Genomic DNA, 7,360 nt, shown 5'->3' on the forward strand with positions numbered 1-7,360 from the left:
ATACACATCTGGCCACCTGGAAAGAGAATCCAGGAAAATTTGAAGATACTCCCACAGAAACAACATTTGATAAATAGAGCCTTTTATCATCCTCTGTGTACTCCTACCAAAATGAAAGGGCAAAACATCTCTGAAAATTTGTAGAGCAGTCACATATTCATTGCAAACCACCACCAGAGATGCTTAACAGAACACTATATCCTACCAGCTTGTGATTGCAAACAAGTCAAAGGCTTATATTATGAACAATATCACCAGAAAACAGTAAACTTCGTGATATAAATGTCAGCTTGACATGATGTATTAGTGTGCCACCCCCAAATATTATTCTTTAGATGTGGTTGCAGAGAATGTTCACTTCAGCAAAATATATAGAGACTTCTGACCTTTTGAATTTAACATACCACAGGGGACACTATCCAGTAACTAGGGGAAAAAATTAACAAATTCTGGATTAGAAACTCCAATACTAAAAGGCATTAAATAAATAAAATTGCCGAAGGTTTTGGTGAGTTACAAGTTTTAGAAGCTCTGCATGAGAACCGTAGCATAACTCATTATAGCTTCAGGCCCTAATAAGTTATGAGGGACTCACATGTATGAGATAAACCCCATAAGTTACTGAAGTCTATATCATCCCTTCATTATTTCTAGAGACATGTGAAATAGCTGAAATTCAGCTCAAAACCCAGAAGTTCGGCAATAAAAGTGAATAGATCAGCACATCTATTGATTTTGCTGTCTTTTTTGTGTTTTTTGTTATCCTACTCCCCTTTAACATCTGAAAGACTCCAGCATTTTTCTTCTGAGCTCCCACCATGTTGGCATTTTAGGTATGCTGGCAAACATCAAAATAAACTAGATTTCTGGTTAGCCCTCCTCTCAAGAGTAATTATATTAGTCAGTCAAAAGTCTTAGGCACTTTTCTTCTTCCAACAAAGAAAATGTATTACTTTATTCCCAAGACAGAACAGCGGAGACAAATTCAAAATCCATACTCATCTCATAATGTATGGAGGCAAATAAAGAGAAATATGAGAAAATAATGCAGTATGTTTTAATAAAGGTATAAAAGGATGAGTTTCTTTGATTAATGAAGGACCTAAGAAATGGAATAATAGAAATCAATCATTTAAGAAAGCACCCTATATTGCTTATGTCTAAAATATGTGCATCATCATGAATCCAGGCCTTAAAAAAAAGGGTGACCTTAGAATTTGCCTATTTGTAGAGTTTAATATGGATACACATACATAGGAGGAAAGCAATATAGGAAATACTTTCGATCTATTAATCCAATGAAGGATATCATAGTTTAGGGTCATGAACATAATGTCGAGGAGAATCAAAATTTGAAAATAAGGATCGTGTCAGATTTAAAAGTCAAAAATGGATTCATGCAAATTATTCAAGCTTGTACTACTCGTCATCATTTAATTTTATCTCTGTAAGAAAGCTGAACAAAGACATTTGCCTTTCTTAACATATCTTTGCACAGTAGTCAACACTATCAAGATATAGACAGCAAAGAATTCAGATTTAGTGGAGATCCATGAGCAAGAGAAGTGTGGGCACCGGTGCTCTCACTAGCTAACAGGTGAGCATGGGGTCTTAATCAATGGCTCCCTGGAGCTAGACACTTGTCAGGGATTATTTATAGGTTGTGAACCCAAGTCATCGACCAGAGAGTGGATGAAGCCCCGTAAGCAATGGGAGTTCTTTTTGGTAAGCTCATAAAACATGTTTAACTCTATAATAGTTGAAGTATACTATGAAGGAAGTATGGAATCTAACTTTCTGTTAGTACTTTTGTTCTAATAGGAACAATGAAACTCAGTTGCCTCAGCAATGAGCAAAGGAAATAAAAACATACATTTGCACAAAAGAATCCTGTTTTTCAGGAAAAACAAAACTAAGCTAAATTAAGCACACTTAACTGACACTACATCCAATATGATTAGGTTCAAGTAAGAAGGTTTCTGAATTAGACATTGACATTGGGGTTAAGGATTGCTAGTGATCATGTTAACACTCAGGGACTACAAATCTGTATTTAGCTTTGCTTCTAAAATGTGTTTAGTAGTTAAAAAAGGACTCTCACAGAGTCAGGCTAGGCCTGTGACTTTTTGTTGAAAATAAAAAAGGGGTGGAGGGATGAATTTCCAGCATATGCTCCTAACGTTGTTGCTTTGTTGTTAAGTGCCTTCGAGTTTGTGCTGACTCATAGACACCTTGTATAGGATTTCCAAGGAGTGGCTAATGATTTTGAACCGCTGACCTTGTAGTTCATATCGACCAAGAAGTTCCGTGCTTTTCCCTACAGTGCCATACCAGGATTTCATGCTTCTACTGTTGTTGTTGTTAAGTGCCATTGAGTTGGTTCCGACCCATAGCGACCCTGTATAGTGTTTCCAAGGAGCGGCCGGTGAGCTTGAACCGCTGACCTTGTGGTTCAAAGACTGTCCAGTCCAGTGCATTAATCCACAGTGACACACCAGGACTCCCCATGGTCCTAATGTTGTTGATGTTGTGAAATGCTATCGAGTTGGTTCCGACCCATAGCGACCCTTTATAGGGTTGCCGAAGAGCAGCTGGTGAGTTTGAACCGCCGACCTTGTAGTTCAAATGGCTTTGAAATCTAGCTCATTAACCCACAGCGCCACACCAGGACTACTAACAGGCTTATTTAAATAAGAATTTCAAGCTTCAACTGGTAGAACACAACAGCTGAGGAAATTTTCAAAGATGTGGTGCTGAAGGTTAATGGGCCAGACTGCAAAGCCATTTGAACTGCAAGGTCGGCAGTTCAAACTCACCAGCTGCTCCTCAGAAACCCTATACAGGGTCGCTATGAGTTGGAATCGACTTGATGGCACTTAACAACAACAACAAACAAGCTTTGATATTTAACAGCAACAACTTACTGTGGAGTCCATTCCAACTCCTAGTAACTACCCCATATATGTCAAAGCAAAACCATAGAGTTTTCAATGATAGTGATCTGTTGAAAGTAAATCACCAGGCCTTTCCACTGTGGTACATCTGGATGTACTTGAACCACAAACATTTCAGTTGGCAGGAAATCCTTGATATTTATCAGAAACCTTGAAAAAATTACTTATAAGGTATGTATCACCAGCTGGAGCCAAATTGTATCAGTTTGATGAACAGAACTGTGTGGGAGTTTTTTAAACATGGCTGTTGTTAAGCGCCATCAAGTCGGTTCTAACCCATAGCAACACTGAGCATGGTTTCCCAGGAACTACTGACACTGTGGTCATTCCAGCACTTATTCTACAGTGCCACAGCATGATCCTCTTAAACACTGGGTGGTAGTGGTGTTGGTGGTGGTGTGCCATGGCGTCAGTTCTGACTCATAGGGACCCTGTATAGGGTTTCTGAGGCTGTAAATCTTTACAGAGGAAGCCTCATCTTTTTCCCACAGAGCAGCTGGTAGATTTGACCTGCTGACCTTGAAGTTACTTAATCACTATGCTACCAGGGGTGTTCATAATTAGTTCTGGTGATGCTTACGTAGATCTCAATGTTGGCTTATCATCCAACAACTTATGTTTCTACCCCCCTACAGTCTCTATCCAGACTCTTTTATTGATGTCAATCTTTATATATTTGAAGGATTTATTTAAATTTTAATTAATTTTAAAACACATACTACCACTTTAGTAAATGTTCAATTTAATGACTGGATATATTTACGAAAAATAGCCTCCAAGAATTTATAGCTGAGCCATCAGGACTTAAATCCACTGACTGGGGAAATTGAATCTATAAAGAAAACAGTAAAGCTTTAAAGATTACTGGTTTTTGTTTCCCCTCTGGTTGCTGATCAGTAGGATGGCCATACACTACAGCTTGCCTGGGGCAATCTCAGTTTAAACAGATTGCCTTATCTTAATTATTAGTGGCATCCTCTTTTAATTTCAAAAGAGTACTGATTTAGATAATAATCCTATCGATTGTTAGATTAAAAGCAAACTAAACAAAATCCCATTGCCCCTGTATAGTTTCCAAGGCTATAAATATTTATCAAAGCAAAAAGCCCCATCTTTCTCCCTTGGAATGGCTGATGAGTTTGAACTGCCGACCTAACAGTTAGTTGTTGTTTGAAGTATCATCAAGTCAGTTCTGACCCATCACAACCTTGCGTAGGGTTTCTAAGGAGCATCTGATGAGCCTGAATGCCAACCTTGCAGTTCAAACTGACTGCAGTCCAGTGCATTAGCCACAGCGCCCCACCAGTATTCTTTATAGTTCGTAGTCCAGTGTTTATCCTACCGTGCCACCAGGGCTCCATTAATCCAGGAAAATATTTAACTAGTGGTAACAGTTAGTAGGAGTCCTGGTGTGGGGCTCTGGGTTAATGCGCTAGACTGCAAAGTCGGTTTGAACCGCAAGGTTGGCAGTTCAAGCTCACCAGTTGCTTATTGGAAACCCTTTACAGGGTTGCTATGGGTCGGCACCAACTCAGCAGCAATTAACAACAACAACACAAATTAGTAGCTAAATTTCTTGAAGTCATTTCTGACACATAGCGACCCTACATAGGGCTTCCAAGGAGCATTTGGTGGGTTCAAACTGCTGACCCTGTGGTTGCAATTCAGTGCTTATTCAGCACCACACCAGGACTCCATTAAACTGGTAGTCTTAATTCACTACTTCAAGCCCAAACATTTATTTTGGCTATCAGTTAATATTATATCACTGTTAGTCAAGTAATTCAGCAATGCTGTTCTACCATGTTTCTTTATTTTTACCAGGGTCAAGATAATGTCAGGAATGCTTAGAAATGGAAGACTAAAAATAAGAGAGCTTATGACAACTGTTAATCAAATAATACAGTTCTGCCTTCTAGTTCTCAGGGCATAATACAACCTAATCCTATAATTTGTACTCATTCAACCACTGTTCTTAGAAATGTTTATGTGCTGCTGCAGATAATGAAGAAGCTGATCTAATTGAAATGCTGGTATTTAATAATAAAAAAAACAAAACAGCAGCTAAATAAAGTAAGGTCTCATAATTGCATTTATTCTGTCTTTTTGCAAGTTATGCATCTCATTCTTTTGTGATTTTCTTCTCTGCGATGAAATATAATTTACTACAATAGTATAGAATATTGACACACAATAAATCACACACAAAAAGGAAAACTGATCACTCATAGCATACATTCTTCATATTTCTCAATGTATTTGAAATATTTTCCTATTGCTTATTGGCTGTTGTATTTTGATAATAGACCACTTGAAGGGGAGGGCAATAGTGACTGAGGGGCTGTCCTGATTATTGGGATCATTAACAGAAGAATGCCATGTCCATTGGCTTATTTTTCTTATGATTAATTTATGGTAGGCTTTCATTAGTACTAATAGAAGTATTTATTAAGTTGTGCTTTTATATTCCTGTGCATGATGCAGTTGTTGGCAATACACAAAACTCTCTCTCCACTATTTGAAACTTGTCTGTCTCTCTCCATTCACTTGAATTATGAAGACAAACTGGCATACAAAGCTCTTTATTTTGTGGATACTACCACCTTTTCATTCTCATGATTATATCACTACATTATTAATAACCACTGAATTAGTTTCATATGCTCTCAAATATCAAAGAGTATGAATATGCTATGCCCTGTGCTTAGATGTCTCTTCTTTCTTCAGCATTTCTTTATTGAGAAGGCTACTTTTTTGTTTTCAATGTGAGGACAAATGACAGTTCCTCAGAATAGTTTCTGCAACTGATCTCCCACCCAACCCTAACTTAGGAATTCTGTTATATGTTGTTGTTAAGTTCTGTCTAGTCAGTTCCGACCAACAGCAACCCTCTATAGGGTTTCCAAGGAGAAGTTGGTGAGCTTGAACCGTTGACCTTGAGGTTCAAATGACTTTGCAGTCCAGCACATTAACCCATAATGTTAGAGGATTTTTCAAGAGCCTTAGGAAGTCCTAGTGTGGTACTATAGGATAAGCACTAGATTGCAAACCACAAATTTGGGGTGTTCAACCCACCAGCTGCTCCTCAGAAACCCTATACAAAGTGGCTAAGAGTTGGAATTGACTCAATGGCACTGAACAACAACAACAAAGTGGCACAGTGAGTTACGTGTTGAGTTGTTAAGTGCAAGAACAATAGTTCAAACCCATGAGTCAACGCACCATCGACTCCAACGGAGAAACAATAGACTGTCTTCTCCCTAAAAAATAGTCTCAGAAATCTAAAGATCAGTTCTACTGTGTTCTATAGGATTGCTATAAGTGATGTTCAATTTGATGACTCCATGGCAGTGGGCTTTGGCTGTTTGTTCTTGCTTTTTGTTTTGCTTTGTTTTGTTTTAGACGATCTCATCACAAGAAATAGTTTCTTCAAGAAAAAGGACTAAGCCATCAGTGTCTATATTTCCATCTACATAAAACAAAGCACATAGTAAATACTCAGTTAAGACCTATTCAATAATTAATAAATAAAAACATAAATGAGTTACAATTGTAGTTTTTAATAATACAGAAATAAAGATACATTTATTCAATTAAGAATCATAGTTTGGGTACTTAACATGCTTGAAACAGTATTCCAGCTAGTTCTTAGGGAAATTATTGTAGTAAGACTGAGTTTCTGCTAGCATATTTACTATCTGATGAATTAACTCAAAGTCTGCCTTTCACTTTTTGTACTTTACATCTAAGAAAAAATAAGGAAATTGGACAATGCAGAAAAAAAAAAAAAAGAAACTAGAAAAAAACTTTAGAACTTTTCTGAAAGCTGAATTAAATTTTTTGTCTAATTAGCCTTATTGCAACCTTTTGATAGATTTATTGTACAGATATCGTATGTGCTAAGTGTTTTATAGATATTGCTATCCTTGACCCTCACAAAACCTTGTGGAGTAATCCTACTGATTGGTAGATCCAGTTGATTGCTAATATTTTTCACTTTGGCATTGGGAAAACAAATCTGTTTTATTTAGTTCTATTCTTTATGGTTTTTATTTTGAATTGACTGAAATTTTACACACATGATCATCAGCTTTACATTCAACAAATCATACACTTTGTTTCCTTTCCCCTCCCTGCAACAACAATTATCCTGCTTCCTCCCTTTGGTCCCTATTTGCATTCCACCCACCTCCCTATTCCTTCTCAACATTGTCCTTAGAAAAATATTGCCCTTTTGATTGTGAATTATTGACCATTCCATAGTGAGCATATATTTCTAGTGTTGTTGTGTCCCCTATAAACTTATCTACTGCTTGGCTGAAAACTGGGACATGAAGGTGTGTTCCTTTCCAGACCTGAAGGGTGGTAGAGGGCCATAATCTCAGGCTCCTCCAGTCTTTTTCTAA

This window comes from Chrysochloris asiatica, unplaced genomic scaffold (genome assembly GCF_000296735.1).
Source record: "Chrysochloris asiatica unplaced genomic scaffold, ChrAsi1.0 scaffold00063, whole genome shotgun sequence".
NCBI classification, from domain to species: Eukaryota; Metazoa; Chordata; class Mammalia; order Afrosoricida; family Chrysochloridae; genus Chrysochloris; species Chrysochloris asiatica.